The sequence below is a fragment of the Sus scrofa genome, chromosome 8 (genome assembly GCF_000003025.6).
Source record: "Sus scrofa isolate TJ Tabasco breed Duroc chromosome 8, Sscrofa11.1, whole genome shotgun sequence".
NCBI lineage: Eukaryota > Metazoa > Chordata > Mammalia > Artiodactyla > Suidae > Sus > Sus scrofa.
Genome location: NC_010450.4, coordinates 36,810,461 through 36,827,828, shown reverse-complemented (window position 1 = coordinate 36,827,828; position 17,368 = coordinate 36,810,461). Strand labels below are relative to the sequence as shown.

The 17,368-nt window shown below is 33.0% G+C and overlaps 1 protein-coding gene across 2 annotated transcripts in view; it reads left to right on the top strand.

The window, feature by feature from the left end:
- Window positions 1–17,368, top strand: part of LOC100517408 (cytochrome c oxidase subunit 7B2, mitochondrial) — a 119,944-nt gene that overhangs the window by 28,348 nt on the left and 74,228 nt on the right. Inside the window, exon 2 of one of the 2 annotated variants that reach the window (XM_021101168.1) lies at window positions 3,081–3,212. The exons of the other annotated variant lie outside the window; for it this stretch is intronic. The gene's annotated coding sequence lies outside the window, so the exon portion shown is untranslated. The remainder of the gene's footprint in view (window positions 1–3,080; window positions 3,213–17,368) is intronic. 2 annotated transcript variants of the gene reach the window in all.

The following is a 17,368-nucleotide window of genomic DNA, read 5'->3' as shown; positions in this document are numbered from 1 at the left end:
TAAAACTGAAAATCCATACCTTTTAGCTGACATCTCCCCACTTCTCCCAACTCCCAGGCCCCAGAAGCCATGCTTCTACTCTGTTTCTATGGATCTGACTTTTTTAGATTCCCCATGTAGGTGAGATCATGCAGCATTTTTCTTCCTATGTCCGGCTTATTTCACTTGCATAATGTCCTTAGTATTCCTAAGTGTTATCATAAATAGTATTCCATTGTGTGTATGTATATGTATACATTTATATGTATTTATATATTACATGTATAAATAATAAGTATTTACGTATAAAATATATATTATGATAAGTTTGTATGGTACATATAATATATAGATACATGAATGAAAAAATTTGGTTATATATAATATAATTCAATATAATATATATATAAATAATAAATATACTTTTCTTTATCCATTCATCTATTGATGAGAATTTGGTTGTTTTCTTGTCTTGGCTATTGTAAATGGTGTTGCAGCCTGCCTATCTATCTATCTATCTATCTATCTCTCTATCTCTCTATCTCTCTATCTATATTTCTCTAGATCTATCTATATTTTTATATAGATAGCTGTATCTTATCTATCTGAGATATATGTTAGATAGATAGATATAGATCTATGCATATCAAGTAGGGAACACTTCAGTTAAAAGGTACTGTGATTATGTTTGTATACAAACAAATAGATCAGAAGAAAAGCAACCAGCATGGAATTGTATGTGTCATTCTTATAAAATACACAAAAATATCAGTGTTGAGAGAAATTTCAGAAAACATCTACTATATTTGCAGATATGTGGCCAAGTTTATAATTTCCTTTTCCTGTTTTTTTTTTTTTTTTTTTAAGTATCATGTTTAAGTCTACATAGAGAAAAAATACCATGTGCTTTCAGAGGTCATGAGGGATTATATAAAACCTACATATCCAAGTATACCCTTTATTTTGAAGTATGATTAATATAGATAAGAACACATTCTGCTTTTGGAACAAAAAAACATACACAAATTAACCAATATGATGGGCCATATGTTGTTTGGTACTTACAGAAATGGAATATAAAATGAAGGTTAGATAAATTTCAGCTTGTTTTTTAGTTTTGTATGTTAGATGTTGCAACTGAAAAGTATATTCCTAGTGAAGACTTCAGGGTGAAATTCTACTCTCCACTTCCTACCTTTGGGATCTTCTTGTATCTTCACTGAAACTAAAATAACCTCATTTTTGCTTTAAGTATATTTTGTGAATCTTAAAAGTATCATAAATTTAAGCAAATTCCAAGTTTTCTCCCCTCCAAGTTCTGCTGCTCTTACTTGAATAAAACATAAAATTAAAGGTTGGATTTTGGTTGTATGTTGTAAATTATGCCTTGCATTTAGTTTTCACGGAATATAAGCCAAATAAATGTTCTTTAAAAAAGGGACAAAATAGATGGATAAGCTAGAGTTCCCAGACAAGAGGAGACTTGTTTCAATTTGATTTGAGACACGAAGTAAATTGTAATCTGAAAGAAAAATATATTTTTCTCTTTATCGTTCATAATAGTTTGATCCATTTACTAACTGAACATCAATTTTAGTCCCCTGATAATTTGACTAAAAGAATGTGACTGTGGTTTAAATAAAGAAGGAAATAATAGCTCCACTAACAAATAATAGTAAAATTTATTGTGCACCTACCATAATCTAAGTGATTTCTACTTTATTAATTTCTATTTAATTAAATTAACACCAAAGCTCTATGAGGTAGGTAGAATTGCTATCTCCATTTGAGGCACACAGTGGGTTAATAAATTGTCCAAGTTTCCACAGTTAGGACGAGGTAAGACATGAACTCAGACTCTGGCATTCTGACCTCTGAGTTTATTTCCCTTATTCATGGTGTGCAAATTCTCTGTTTGACATAATTTTTGAAGACTTGCCTTTCTGAGATAGACATGAGAAATAACAATATGTATTCCCAATAGTCAGATAAATGGAGGGTACAAAATGGCATTAATATAATAACAATAGCTACCAAATATACCTCTTAAGTTATCTCATTTAAAGTTCCCAACTTACTCTCCTTTCCTAGTGCCATTTTCCGTGTGAGGAAATTACAGCTCAGATACATTAAATACCTTTTTCAGGATCACAGAGCTTGTAAATGTCAGATTCAGAATTTGAACACAGGTCTCTGACTCCACAAATCTGTGTTCATTTTGATAGGAACTTGTGAGCCCAAAAGGAGGGATTAGAAGAGGCAGTTAAGTCAGGACATAGGGGAAATGGAAGAGGTTGTGTATGTGGCTAAGGCAGTAAGAAAAATGAGGAAGCTTGGTAGGGCTGGGTATGGATTATTAGGATGGAGGCAACCCCACTGACAGGAGGAGACCACATTTCTAGTGAGGACAGAGGTTTTCAGCCTTCTCCCCCTTTTAGGGATCCTAGCATGAGGGCTCATTCATCTAACCATGCATTCCTCTTTACATTCATCCACATACATTAAGGACAAAACACTATCCCTGAGAGTATTTTTTCCACACTAAGTCAGCAGGTCTAAGTTGAGATTCTGGCTCTGCCAGCTACTGGATGAATAATCAGGGGAGAATCATACATGCATACTTTTTAAGCAGTAAGCAGCATTCATCTCTCAAAGTTGGGGTAATGAGCAATCAGTGATGTTCGTGAAATGGCTTTAAAAATGTGGTCACCCTCTCCTACGTGTTAGTTACTGTCATGACTAATTACCTTGATTTCTAGTCATTTTTATTTACTTATATATTAGAAGATTAAGGTACTTCCATATCCATTGCTAAAGACTAGGGCTGTGATTGCCAATCTTTAGAAATCCCCAGACCCAGACAAATGTACACACACACACCAACACACGCACATACACGACACCCATGAGAATCTTCAAGAATTGGGGGAAACAGATGTATTGTTTGAAAAAGTCTCCTGCTCACAGGAAATACTTAGATATTCCTCTAGGGTGTGTCTAACTGTACCAAACCAAATATTAGGTAACTTTGAGATGCAGTATTTTAAAGCTCTGCAGTAATGTCTGTCTTTTTTTCTCTGTTTAAAATGTATTTAATACAGAGCTAATCTTTTTATGAATGAAAAAGAGCCTGAAACCCACATGCTGCTTGAGCTGGTTTATTTAAATCTCTGAAAATATATGATGCTTCAGTACTTTCTTCATTTTGTCCAGAAATGGGGGAAGGGGACAAGGTGAGTGTTTGTAAAGAAAGTTAACAAGTTACATTTCTGTTTCCAAATGTGATTAGCAGTCTCTTTCCTCCTCACCTTTGTATAAACCATTTCTTATACAGTGTTTTTATAGCAATGTTTGAACATTGCTGCAATTCTACCCTACTCAGCCCCAACCCTGGATAATTTATACATTTCCTTTAGGAGATCTGCAGTTTTTTTTTGGTTTTTAGCTTATAAATTATTTTAAGTGAGCAAAAATTTGAAAAATTAAGAGACTTTACATTAAAAAGAACAGCTTTCCAATTTATTTTTTGAAGAAATATGTCAGAAGTTCTGGCAACACTGGACCATCTTCCCCAAGCTAGATCTGAGATAATCTTACTGATATTATTTTGAATTTTCCCACAAAGTTAGGTAATTTTAATGGGGCTAGTACAATTTGATTTTTAAAGGAATAGAGTCTTCTTTTTGTGGTTTTGAAACTAAACAAACCATTTAAGAATGTAGACTAGTTTCATCACAGTGATCGGAAAGCTCTTAAACTTTCTTGACAGGCAGATCATGCTGTCTGGGATGTCAGCCTAAGACACTTTGTAGGGAGACTTGAGTACTCTTCAGGTGAAATTAGGAAGTGTAATTTTATGGATAATTTATCTAGAAGGACACTAACTCTTGTTTGAAATATGGAATAACTGCACTTGGGTGTTGCTTTTGGATGTCTGAATTAGGAGGAGAGGGTATTAGATATTTTGCTCATGTACACGTGTCAACATGATTTTCACCTCTGAATTGTCACCAGAATCTATTTTTCTTAGAATATTAAAGACAGTGAAGGTTGTTGTTGATCATTGCTTGACACTGGAGATTAACATGAATATAAATGAGCAATTTAAGTTTACTAGCTTTGGGTGTAATATTTTGAGGTGAATGTTAAAGTAAATATTACTTATGTGTTATATATAATTCACTTTCCTGGTTCACCCTATGCAATGTCTACTGTCACCAGTCCAGTTTTCAAGTTATTGTCTGAAAGTACTGTGCTCATTCCTTCCTCCAATAGTTACATGTTGTCTCTAAAACTATTTCATACCTCCCCTTTGGATACCCAAATCTTACCTATCCCCCAGGTCTTAAATAAAGTTGTTTCTTTTTCACACAGCCTTTTTTTTTTTTTTTTTTTTTTTTTGATAAAAATATTGCATATTAGAAAGGATATGGACATTGGAGATGGACAAACCTGGTTTTGAAATCAAAGCTTCTGTTTATTTGTTGCAGGACTACGTAGACATTATTTAGCTTCCTTGATCCTTTTTTTCCCATAAAATTGTAAAAATTAGTGTAATAATTGCTTCAGGTTTTATGAGAAAAAATATTACAGCGGGTTAAATATCTGGGGAATCATAAAGTGCTAACAAATGTTTTTCTATGGCATTTAATAATCCAAAGATTGTAAAGTGGAAGTTCACAGGATGATTAGGCCTTAGAGATGTGTCTGTTTGATTTACACAGTGTTTAAAAATTTTTAAATTAGTTTCCAATAGTAGAAAAAAATAGCTATTTTACGTAAACACCTAAATTCTTGTTTCTGTTTAGAAGGTTAGAAAATCTGGGAGTTCCTGTCGTGGCGCAGTGGTTAATGAATCTGACTAGGAACCATGAGGTTGCGGGTTCGGTCCCTGCCCTTGCTCAGTGGGTTAAGGATCCGGCGTTGCCGTGAGCTGTAGGTTGCAGATGCGCTTGGATCCCGCGTAGCTGTGGCTCTGGCGTAGGCTGGTGGCTACAGCTCTGATTAGACCCCTAGCCTGGAATCTCCATGTGCTGCAGAAGCGGCCCAAGAAATAGCAAAAAGACAAAAAAAAAAAAAAAAAAAGGAAAAGGAAAAGAAAATCTGGGAACCCTCCGCCTCCATTACCAAACTGAAAAGACATGCTTCAGTGTGGCTCAGTATCTCCCTTGCCCATTGCTCTTACTCACTTGCCTTGGACCTGATTATCATTTGAATTTACTGTCCTGGATATAAGCCATTTATTTTGTGTTTAAATACATTCTACCTTTCATTGTTAACTGTGTGTATATACATCTTATTCCATGGTGTATAAAAATATGTATTTTATATATCTTTATATATAATATATATCTCTTATTCCGCTATATATATATAATACATGTATATATATGTATATATAAATAAACATATGTGAATAAGTTTTTAGAGGGAAGACCTGAAATTTTTAAAAAATCTTCAAAACCCTACCAGCTTCTAACTGTTATATCACATCAGAAGTTAATAAATACTAGTTAAATTATGAGGTTGAAAAATATAATGTCAGTGGAATTGATTTTATCTGTTATCGGTATACCTTCCATTTTACTATGAATAATGAAGGAATATACATGCAGAGAAAAGAGAAAAAAGTTAATTTTTCCTCTTTCCAATGCCAGGATTGGTTTTTCAGGGATTTTGTTCTGTTCACTGAAACTTTAGTATGCACACATTCTGAAAACTGTTTTGATCAGTTTTTACTTCTATAAAGTTCTCCCACTGGGAAATTGTACTCGCTCTTTGTTTAATTTAGCTGTTACATAAATATGTTGAAACGCTCCACTATTTCAGTTCCTATTGTGAAAATATTTTGTAAGCAGCAGTATTAAAACACTTTTTTCTCCCAGCTATATAGATCATAGGAATTTGAAAGCAGCAAGAGAACGTAAAACTTACCCACAACACTCTCTCATGACATCAGGGCTTAGAAAAAAATATGGTGTGCTCACAGTTCACCTTGAGGTCAGAGAAGCTCAACTAGAGCCCATCATTCGTGACTCCAATTCAAACTGATATTTAAATTTTAAATAGGAATTCAGCTTTTTATGATGTAAAACAAATAAAATGGATTCCATAGAAATAAAGCTATGTTCTCCACCTCATAATCTAAATCAGCTAGTATTTATGGTTTTATTTTATTCTCACAAGAGCCATGGGGGTAAATATTATTATTATCCTCATTTTGCAGTAGGATAATCTCAGTAACTTTTTGAGAGTGAGACGGCTATGATAGTGGAGGTGAGATTTCCACTCTGGCCATCACACTTCAGCTTCTGTGTCTGTAACCGCTAGGCTACTTACCTTGTAATGTGCTTATTTTCTCTATTCTGTCTGCATTTTCAAGTCTGCTTGTAAGAACTGGTACAATGTTCACAGAGTTTTCAGTCTTTTACCTGAGATTGCTTGAAGTTTACCTTTTAAAGATAAAAGTTTCTACCTTCATTACACAGTTCCATCAAACTGTATCTCCATTGTATCAACTATTTCTGTTCCTGTTCACCATTTTACCAATCTGAAATTTTGCTGATGTGAAATCCTGACATTACTAAAGTGGTGATTTTCTTCCACTGAAAATATCCTTACTTTTATTTGCCGCTTTAAAATACATGCAAGCAAAAACACTTCAACACTGATGATTCTTAATAATTTTGCCTCAAGCCTTTTCTCAAGTACTCAAAAAAATATTGTTTCTCCTAGGAGTAGTTTTGGTCTTCAAGAATTAATTTCGCACTTTCTGTGAAAAGAGTACCTAATGGGATGAAAAACTGCACTTTATATTCAAGAGATAATTTTCTGTTCACCTTTTTAAGGTCCTTATATTTGCAAAAGCTATATCCAGTGCTGGATGAGATGCTTTGTAAAGATACTAAAGGAATGGAAACTTGATTTTGCAGTTGAGGAGTAAAACCTATGAACTGGTGTGTAAATACGTCCATGTAAGTGACCCTGAACAGTGAAAATCAGTGTTCCGGTCCTCTTGTGCTAGGATGAGCTGAGTGTGTGGAGTGAGCACACTTGAGTCAGGTGATGTTAGTCAAGGAGTTTGGAAACTACCCAATCCTGGTACCTTAGCCACATCCTCTGCCTGGCTCTCATTCCTCACTGATCTGTAAGAACTTGGAGGAAGAAGATAATTCAGATCCTGGGCTATTTTTTTAGAACATTTTTCTGATTAGAAAACAAAACAAGACTTAACAGTGAATATTTTAAAACTATGAAAAAGTATGAAGAAAAATATTATCATCTAACACATAGAGAAATCCATTATAAACTGTTAATTATGTTTATTCGGATTTGTGTACCTAACTGCCTAAACACCTGTTTGTTGCTTCTATAGTTTACACACACACACACACACACACACACACACACAGAGTCAACAAATTTAGGATCATATTATTTATGTAATTTTAGCTTAGTTTTTTTGCTTAACCCAAAAGTCAGAGTAGCGCAAAATACATGACTGGTTTGCCAATTTAATATTGCACCAAAGTATGTTTTAATGCCTTTGTCACGTTTTCTTCTGTGATGAATAGTGTATTTTGTTATTCTCCACTTACATTCTCTATCTTCATTTTTTTAAACGATTTTTATTTTTTCCATCATAGCTGGTTTACAGTGTTCTGTCAATTTTCTACTGTCCAGCAAGGTGACCCAGTCACACATATGTATATACATTCTTTTTCTCACATTATCATGCTCCATCATAAGTGACTAGATGTAGTTCCCAGGGCCATACAGCAGGATCTCATTGCTTATCCATTCCAAAGGCAATAGTTTGCATCTATTAACCCCAAATTCCCAGTATCCCACTCCCTCCCCCTCAGCAACCACAAGTGCAAATCTGTTCTCCCAGTCCATGATTTTCTTTTCTGTGGAAAGGTTCATTTGCACCATATACTAGATTCCAGATATAAGTGATATCATATGGTATTTGTCTTTCTCTTCACGGATTTCCGTGTCATCCTTGCACAGGGGCCATGCTAATCTTGTCTGTATCGTTCCAATTTTAGTATATGTGCTGCTGAAGCGAGCACTGTCTTTCTCTTTCTGACCTTAACTCACTTAGTCTAAGAGTCTCTAGTTCAGTCCATGTTGCTGCAAATGGCATTATTTTGTTCTTTTTTATGGCTGAGTAGTATTCCATCATGTATATATTCCACATCTTCTTAATCCATTCAATTGTTGATGGACATTTAGGTTGTTTCCATGTCTTGGCTATTGTGAATAGTGCTGCAATGAACATGTGGGTGCATGTGTCTTTTTCAAGGAAGAGTGGGATTTCTGGGTCACATGGTAGTTCTATATTTAGTTTTCTGAGGTACCTCCATACTGTTTTCCATAGTTGTTGTACCAATTTACATTGCCACCAGAAGTGCAGGAGAGTTCCCTTTCCCTACACCCTCTCCAGCATTTGTAATTTGTTGACTTGTTAATGATGGCCATTCTGACTGGTGTGAGGTGCTACCTCGTGGTAACTGATTTGAATTTTTCTAATCATCAGTGATGTTGAGAATTTTTATATGTGCTTGTTGGCCATCTGTATATCTTTGGAGAAATGTCTATTCAGGTCTTTTGCCCATTTTTCAGTTGTGTTGTTGGCTTTTTGCTTTTGAATTGTATAAGTTGCTTGTATATTTTAGTGATTAAGCCCTTGTCAGTTGCATCATTTGAAACTCCTTTCTCCCATTCTGTAAGTTGTCTTTTTGTTTTGTTTTGTTTTGTTTTATGGTGTCCTTTTCTGTGCAAAAGCTTGTCAGTTTGATTAGGTCCCATTGATTTAGTCTTGCTTTTATTTCTATTGCCTTGGAGACTGACCTGAGAAAACATTTGTAAGGTTGATGTCAGAAAACGTTTTGCCTATGTTCTCTTCTAGGAATTTGATGGTGTCTTGTCTTATGTTTAAGTCTTTAAACCATTTTGAGTTTATTTTATGCATGGTGTGAAGGTGTGTTACAGTTTGATTGATTTACATGCAGCTGTCCAGTTTTCCCAGCACCACTTGTTGAAGATTTTTTTCCCATTTTATATTCTTGCCTCCTTTGTTGAAGATTAATTGACTGTAGACATCTGGGTTTATTTCTGTATTCTCTATTTTGTTCCATTGGTCTGCATGTCTGTTTGGTACCAGTACTGTCTTGATTACCGTAGCTTTGTAATATTGCCTGAAGTCTGGGAGAGTTATGCCTCCTGCTTGTTTTTTGTTTCTCAGGATTGCTTTAGCAATTCTGGGTCTTTTGTTGTTCCGTGTAAATGTTTGGATTGTTTGTTCTAGTTCTGTGAAAAATATCGTGGGTAACTTGATAGGGGTTGCATTGAATATGTAGATTGCTTTGGCTAGTATGGCCTTTTTTACAATATTAATTTTTCCAACTCAAGAGCATAGAATATTTTTCCCTTTCTTTGAATCTTCTTTAATTTCCTTGGTTAATATTTTATAGTTCTTAGCATATAAGTCTTTCACCTCCTTGGTCAGTCAGGTTTATTCCCAGGTATTGAATTTTTTGGGGTGAAATTTTAAAAGGTATTGTATTTTTGTATTCCTTTTCTAATATTTCATTGTTAGGATACAGAAATGTGACTGATTTCTGAATGTTAATGTTGTATCTTTGCTGAATTTGTTCATTAGTTCTAGTAGTTTTGGGGTTGAGTCCTTAGGGTTTTCTACATATAACATCATGTCATCTGCGTACAATGACAATTTTACCTCTTCCAGTTTGGATACCTTTTATTTCTCTTGTTTGTCTAATTGTTGTGGCTAGGACTTTCAATTCTATGTTGAATAAAAGTGCTGAGAGTGGGCATCCTTGTCTTTCCAGATTTTACTGGTAAGGCTTTCAGCTTTTCTCCACTGAGTATTATATTTGCTGGGGTTTGTCGTAAATGACATTTATTATGTTAAATGTTTGGTAACATTTTTTTTTAATTTTTTGTCCTTTCAGGGCCACACCTGTGGCACATGGAATTTCCCAACCAGGAGTTGAATCAAAGCTGTAGCTGCTGGCCCACCCCACAGCTCATGTCAACATCAAATCCTCTACCATTGTTTGAGGCCAGGGATCAAACCTGTGTCCTCATGGACACCAGTCAGATTTGTTACTCCGAGCTGCAACAGGAACTCCTTTCTCTTCATTTTTTAATTGAAGTATAGTTGATTACTTCAATCTTACAATATTATAGTAGTTTTAGGTGTACAACATAATGATTCAATAAGATTTTACTCCATTTATAGTTATAATAAATTATTGGCTATAGTCACTGTGCTATACATATACCCTTGTATCACATAATAGTTTATACTTCTTAATCCTTCATCTTGCCTCGTTTTCCTTCTCTCTGCCCACTGGTTACCACTAGTTTGTTCTCTGAACTGTGAGCCTGTTTCTGTTTTGTTATAGTCATATATTAGTTTTACCTTTTAGATTCTACATGTAAGTGATAATAAGGTACAGTCTTTTTCTGTCTCTGTTTGACTTATTTCAGTAAGGATGATGCCCTTCAGATCCATCCATGTTGTTATAAATGGCAAAATTTCATTCTTTTTAATGGCTGAGTAATGTTTCCTTAAACATATCACATTTTCTTTATCCATTCATATGCTGATGAACACTTAGATTGCTTCCATATCATGGAAATTGTAAATAATGCTCCTGTGAACATTGGGGTGCATTTTCTTTTTGAAGTAGTATTTTAATTGCCTTCAAATGTGTACCCAGCAGTGGAATTGCTGGATCACATTTTTAATTTTTGAGGAATCTCCATACTGTTTTCCGTAGTGATACCATACTTCATAATACCAATCAACAGTTTACTAGGGTTCCCTCATCTCCATGAATTTACCAACGCTTATTATTTGTGTTCTTTTTGATGATGGCTGTTCTGTCAGGTGTAAGGTGATACCTCATTGTGTTTTTTGTTTGATTTTTCTGATGATTAGTGATGTCAGACATCCTTTCATGTGCCTATTGGCTATCTGCCTGTCCTCCTTGGGAAAAAAATGTCTATTCAATTCTTCTGCTCACTTTTTAATCATTTTTTGTATTGAGTTGTTTGAGCTATTTATATATTTTGGATATTAACTCCTTATAGGTTGTATAATCTCCAAATATTTCCTACCATTCAGTAGGTTGTCTTTTTGTTGTTTCAGTGTTTATTTTACTTTTCTGTCTGAAAGGTTTCAAGTTTAATTAGGTCCCCCTTTTTATTTTATTTTATTTTATTTTTTTTTTGCTTTAAGAGGCAGATCCCAAAAAAATATTGATGCAATTTATATCAAGGAATGTTCTGCCTATGTTTTCTTCTAGAAGTTTTATGGTTTCAAGTCTTACATTTAGGTCTTTAATCTACTTTAAGTTTGTTTTTGTATATGGTGTGAGAAAATACTCTAATTCCTTCCTTTTACATGTAGCTGTCCTCTTTTCCCAGCACCATTTATCGAAGACACTTTCCTCCATTGAATATTCTTACCTTCTTTGCCATAGAATAATTAACTGTAAGCATGTAGGTTTATTTCTGGGCTCTGAATTCTATTCTCTTTGTTATGTTCTATCTATATGTCTCTTTTTGTCAGTATCATACTATTTTTATTACTTTATCTTTGATGTATAGTCTGACTCGGAATGTAATATCTTCAGCTTTAGTCTTTTTTTCTCAAATTGCTTTGGGAATTCAGGAGCTTTTATAGTTTCATATAAATTTCAGGATTATTTATTCTAGTTCTGTGAAAAATGTGGTAATTTCAGTAGGGATTGCATTTAATATGAATTGCATTGTGTAGTATGGAGATTTTAATATTCATTCTTCCAATCCACAATCATGGTTATCTTTGCATTTCTTTGTATCATCTTCAGTTTTCTTCATCAATATCTTATAGCTCTTTCACCTCCTTCATTCAGTTTATTCCTAGGTATTTTTTATATGATTTTAAATGGGATGATTTTCTTGCTTTCTTGTTCTGACAGTTCATTTAGTGTGTAGAAAAACAACAGTTTTCTAAATATTGGTCTTGTATCCTGCAACTATACTGTCTTCATTTATTACTTCTAATACTTTGTCGGGGAGAATTTAGGATTTTCTATGCTAGTATTATGTCCTCTGTTTCTCTTCTTCCTTCCCATTTTGGATGCCTTTTATATTTTTCTTGTATGATTGTGTGTCTAGGACTCCCAATACTATGTTAAGTAGAAGTGGCAAAGTGGACATCCTTGCTTATTCCTGATTTTAAAGTAAAAACTTTTAGCTTTTCACCATTGAGTATGATGATAACCGTTGGTTTGTTATAAACAGCCTTTATTATATTGAGATATGTTTCCTTTATACCAACTTTGATGAGAGTTTTTACCATGAAAGGATGTTAAATTTGGACAAATGATTTTGTAGCATTTATGGATACAATCATGTGATTTTCCTCCTTCTTTTTGCTAATGTGGCGTATCACATTGATTGATTGTGTATGTGAACCATCCTTGTGACTCTGAAATAAATCCAACCTGATTATGTGTATGATTCTTTTTATATACTGTTGGATTTGGTTTGCTGATATTTTTTTTGAGAATTTTTGCATCTACTTCCATCAGAGATATTGACTTGTAATTTTCTGGTTTTGTAGATTTGTTTTTCTCTGGTTTTATTATCAGGGTTATAGTAACCTTGTTGCATGAATTGAGGAGTGTCTCCTCCTTTTAAAAATTTTGGAATAGTTTGAGGATTGGTATTAGCTTTTCTTTATATGTTTGGTAGACTTCCCCTGTGAAGCCATCTTGTCCTGGAAATTTGTTTGCTTGGTGTTTTTTAAATTACAAATTCAGTTTCATTGCTAGTGATCAGTCTGTTCAGATACTCTTTTCCTTTCTCATTCAGTTTTGGAAGATTGTATGATTCTAGAAATTTATCCATTTCTTCCACGTTGTCCACTTCATTTGCATGTAATTGTTCATAGTAGTTTCTTATGATTATTTTAGATCTCTATGAAATTGGTTGTTATTTTTCCTATTTCATTTCTTATTTCGTTTGCTTGGATCATCTCTTTTTCTTAATGATTCTTTCTAAAGGCTCATCAATTTTGTTTATTTTTTCAATAAAAAGTTCTTGGTTTTATTGATCTTTTGTACTTTTTATCTCTATTTTATGTATTTCTCCACAATCTTTATTATTTTGTTCATTATGACTTTGGGCTTTGTTTAGTCTTCTTTTTCTAATTCCTTTATATAGTAGGTAAGTTTTTTTGTGTGTGTGAGATTTTTTATTTTTCATGAAGTAGGCCTGTATCATTATAAACTCCCCTCTTAGAACTGCTTTTGTTGCATCCCATAGAATTTGGGTTGGTCTATTTCCATTTTCATTTGACTTGAGGAATTTTCTCATGTCTTCTTTGATTTCTTCAATTGACCTATTGGTTTTACTAGTAGCATATTGTTTAGTCTCCACATGTTTATGTTGTCCCCATTTTTTTCTTCCTGAAATTGTTTTCTAATTTTATACCACTGTGTTTAGAAAAAAATAGTTGATATAATTTCTATCTTTTTAAATTTTTTGAGATTGCTTGGCCTAGCATATTATCTATCCTGAAGAACATTCCATGTGCACTTGTAAAGAATGTATATTCTGCTTTTTTTTTTGGATGTCATGTCCTATAGATATCCACTGGGTTTAACTGGTCTAAAGTATCTAAGGTAACTTATGTTTCCTTATTGATTTCTGTCTAGATATTTCCATTTATATATGTGGAGATGTTAAAATCCTCTCTAACTGTATCATTGTCAATTTCTTCCTTTATGTCTGTTAATATTTACTTTATATATTTAGAAGCTCCTGTGTTAGGTGCATACATGTGTATGAGTATTATATTCTCTTATATTGATTCCTTTATATAATGCCTTTTTTTTGGTCTTTCATTGTACATGTCTAAAAAAGTCTACTATGTCTCATATGAGTATTACTATCCCAGCTTTCTTATTTTTTCTATTTGTGTGAAATATCTTTTTCCATCTCAGTCTGTGTGTGTATTTAGCTCTTAAGTGAGCCTATTGTAAGCAGCATGTAGATGGATCTTGTTGTTTTAACTAATTACTTTTTATATTTGATTGAGCATTTACTCCATTGACGTTTACACTTATTGCTGATAGATATATACTTATTACCATCTTGTTACTTATTTTCTGGTATTTTTTTGTAGTTCTTCTATACTCTTTTCTTCTTTTAGTTTCTTAGCTTGTGGTTTGATGATTTTCTTTAGTGGTGTGTTTGTGTTTCTTTCTCTCTAGTTTTCATGTATGTCTTGTATTTTGATTTGATGAAACATGGGATTTATATGTTGACCTATAACTGTATATAACTAATTTAAATTTAATTTTTAATAGCCACATATGGCTAGTGCTTACCTTCTTGCATAGAACAAATGTAAAATTCACCTATTTATATTGAATCTGCTGGCTATCTTGACTACTATTTACTGTTAAAACTTTCATAGATTTGTATTAAGTTGTCTTCTTATATAGTCTGTGAAGAGAAATACCTTTGTTATTCTATTTCAGAAGTTTTACTAAATTCAATAATACTTTTTATATTATATATTTATATATTATATTATTATATAATGTATATAATATAATAATTATATTAATTATTACCTCAGTATATTAACTATATATTGAGGTAATATATTAGGTAGTTGAATTTAGTTTTACTAAATATATATTTTACTCAATATATTAATATATATTATTTAGTTTTACTAAATATATATTTTACTCAATATATTAATTATATATTGAGGTAATATATTAATTAGGTAGTTGAATTTAGTTTTACTAAATTCAATAATAATTTTTATATTATATATTTATATATATTATATTATTATATTAATTATTACCTCAATATATTAATTAGGTAGCCAGTTATCCAAAGTAAATGTGAAAATCCTTAAAAGCTATGTATTGATAATATTGATGCATATGTTATTATCTATTGTACTATATCTTTTGAAAATGATTAAGAGAAGCTAAAATTTCATTAGAGGTCTAATTTTAAAATAATCACTCTGGGGAGTTCCCTTCACAGTGCAACAGAAATGAATCTGACTAGTATCCATGAAGATGCAGGTTGATCCCTGTCCTTGCTCAGTGGATGGGGGATCCAGCATTGCCGTGAGCTATGGTGTAGGTTGCAGATGAAGCTCAGGTTCCCACATTGCTGTGACTGTGGTGTAGGCCAGGAGCTGTAGCTCTGATTTGACCTCTAGCCTGGGAACTTCCATATGCCATGGTTGCATCTTAAAAAGCAAAAATAAAATGAAATAATCACTCTATACTATATTCAATGTATCTTGCTGTTTTTATTCATGTGGTTAAAAATAGTTTAAAACAAGCAGACTTTACTTATCTGCAAGTAAAACATTTGATTCTATTGCTTTTAGATTTTTAAAAATTTTTTGAAGGCCTATAGTTATATAGAACTGCATGTAGCAAACCTAGGTTTTAGAATTGAAATGGAAAACATTTAAATTCATAAGTTGTAAATAAAACAGAATCAATTAAAATATATCATTAATGACATGTCTATGGGTATATCTTTTTGTATAACTCTAACTCTTGGAATTATAGTAATATTTTATATATTCCTAAACTAAACCAATATGTAATTAAAACAAATGAGGAGGTGGAGGGAGAAGCCAGAATAGAATACAGACTAAAAAATTAACCTGAGGGAGAAGCCAGAATAGAATACAGACTAAAAAATTAACCTAACTGTATTAGAAGTGAATAATGTAACCACATTGAGAATAGGGAAGAAAATAACTGACCAAATTTTACTGTGTAGAAAAGAATTCTAAGTGTATACATGTGACAAAAAGAAGTGTACAGAAATGCTGTCATCTAATTAGTAAAAGTATTTTTAGCAGGAATGGGTTAGCAAAGCATGTATTTTACACACACATATATACTAGGATTAAACAAATAAATAAATAGATGAAATAGATTGTAGATAATGAGCGCTGGGTTCCTCAGTGTTGCAGAAAGGAGTATAATTAAAAGGCGGGAAGGCTAAAATGAATCTCGTGGTATTGGATTGGAATCAGAGATGTCAATATGAATTCATTGTTTTTAATATATAAACAAGATTAAATAGTCTATTCTCATTATTTACAGTAATTATGATCTGTGAAGTCACTAGTAATACTGAGCTAGTGAATACCAATCATTGCTTCTAGGTGAAATATAGGATTAGGTTCCTACAAGCCTCTGTTACAGTATTCTCATCAAATGGTTACTATTTAGCCTTGTTTCCTTGTTTTATGTGTGTTTTTGTTTAAATATATCTTATTTATTGTTGATTCTTTAATATTAAACTCACAACCAATAGCTCTATCAATCATTTTTAATGAAGCTTATCTAATACATGTATTTTTCCATAAGACATATCACAGCCTTCTTGTGCTTAGAAACATTAGATGGCACTTCAGCATTACCCTTGGGAGCCATTTTAAACAATGAAATCACTGACCATAAAAACATGGCACTAAATAAGCCACCCTATTTCATGTGTAGGCTATGAAAGCTGAAATAAGGTGGAAGCATTGTCTTGTTTGACCTCAGCTGAAAACGTACATAGTGGGTGACTCAAATTTTTCACTGCTCTCCACATATCTGAGGATGACTATGAAAGTGCTGGAAGTGTTAATTTGAGGGTTGCAAATAAATTTAACAAGTAGGTGATTCTATAAATGCAGTCAGATCAACATGCAGAGTTTACATGCGCACATATATAACCTAGTTATGTATACTGAGAGGTTCAGAAGCAATGATGCTGCACTAAAGTGAGCACACCCAGCACCTAGATCTTGGTTCCACACACCATTCTCCAGTAAAAAAGAACCAGGACTTCTTTGAGAAGTAGTTGATTGGAAGGTTAGGGCAGGAAAAATACAAAATGAGTCTGCAACATCTTGGGGTTTCAGGAAGTAAGAAAAATATCAGCTTGTCTAAAGAATATGGGAGACATGTTGTCTGAAAGAGTCTTTAATGGCCAAAGCCAGAACAGATAGAACAAAATAAATAGTAATAGTATGAATTTTAACAGAAATAATAAAATACCCATGTGTTCTTACTGATAATAATAAATAATTCCGTAAATAAGCGAATACGTGAGGGAGAAGACAGCTCTTCCTCACAGTAGAATTACAATTAACGTGGAATTAAATAGAGAAATAGGGAGCCACCATTAGGCAAAAACCACAATAACACATGTTGCACATAAAACCCTCTTAAGTTAGTGGGAAGACGTTAAGGAGAAACATGATTTGCATAGTCTCAAAGAATGTTCCAAAGATACTTATCAATAAAAAGAAACC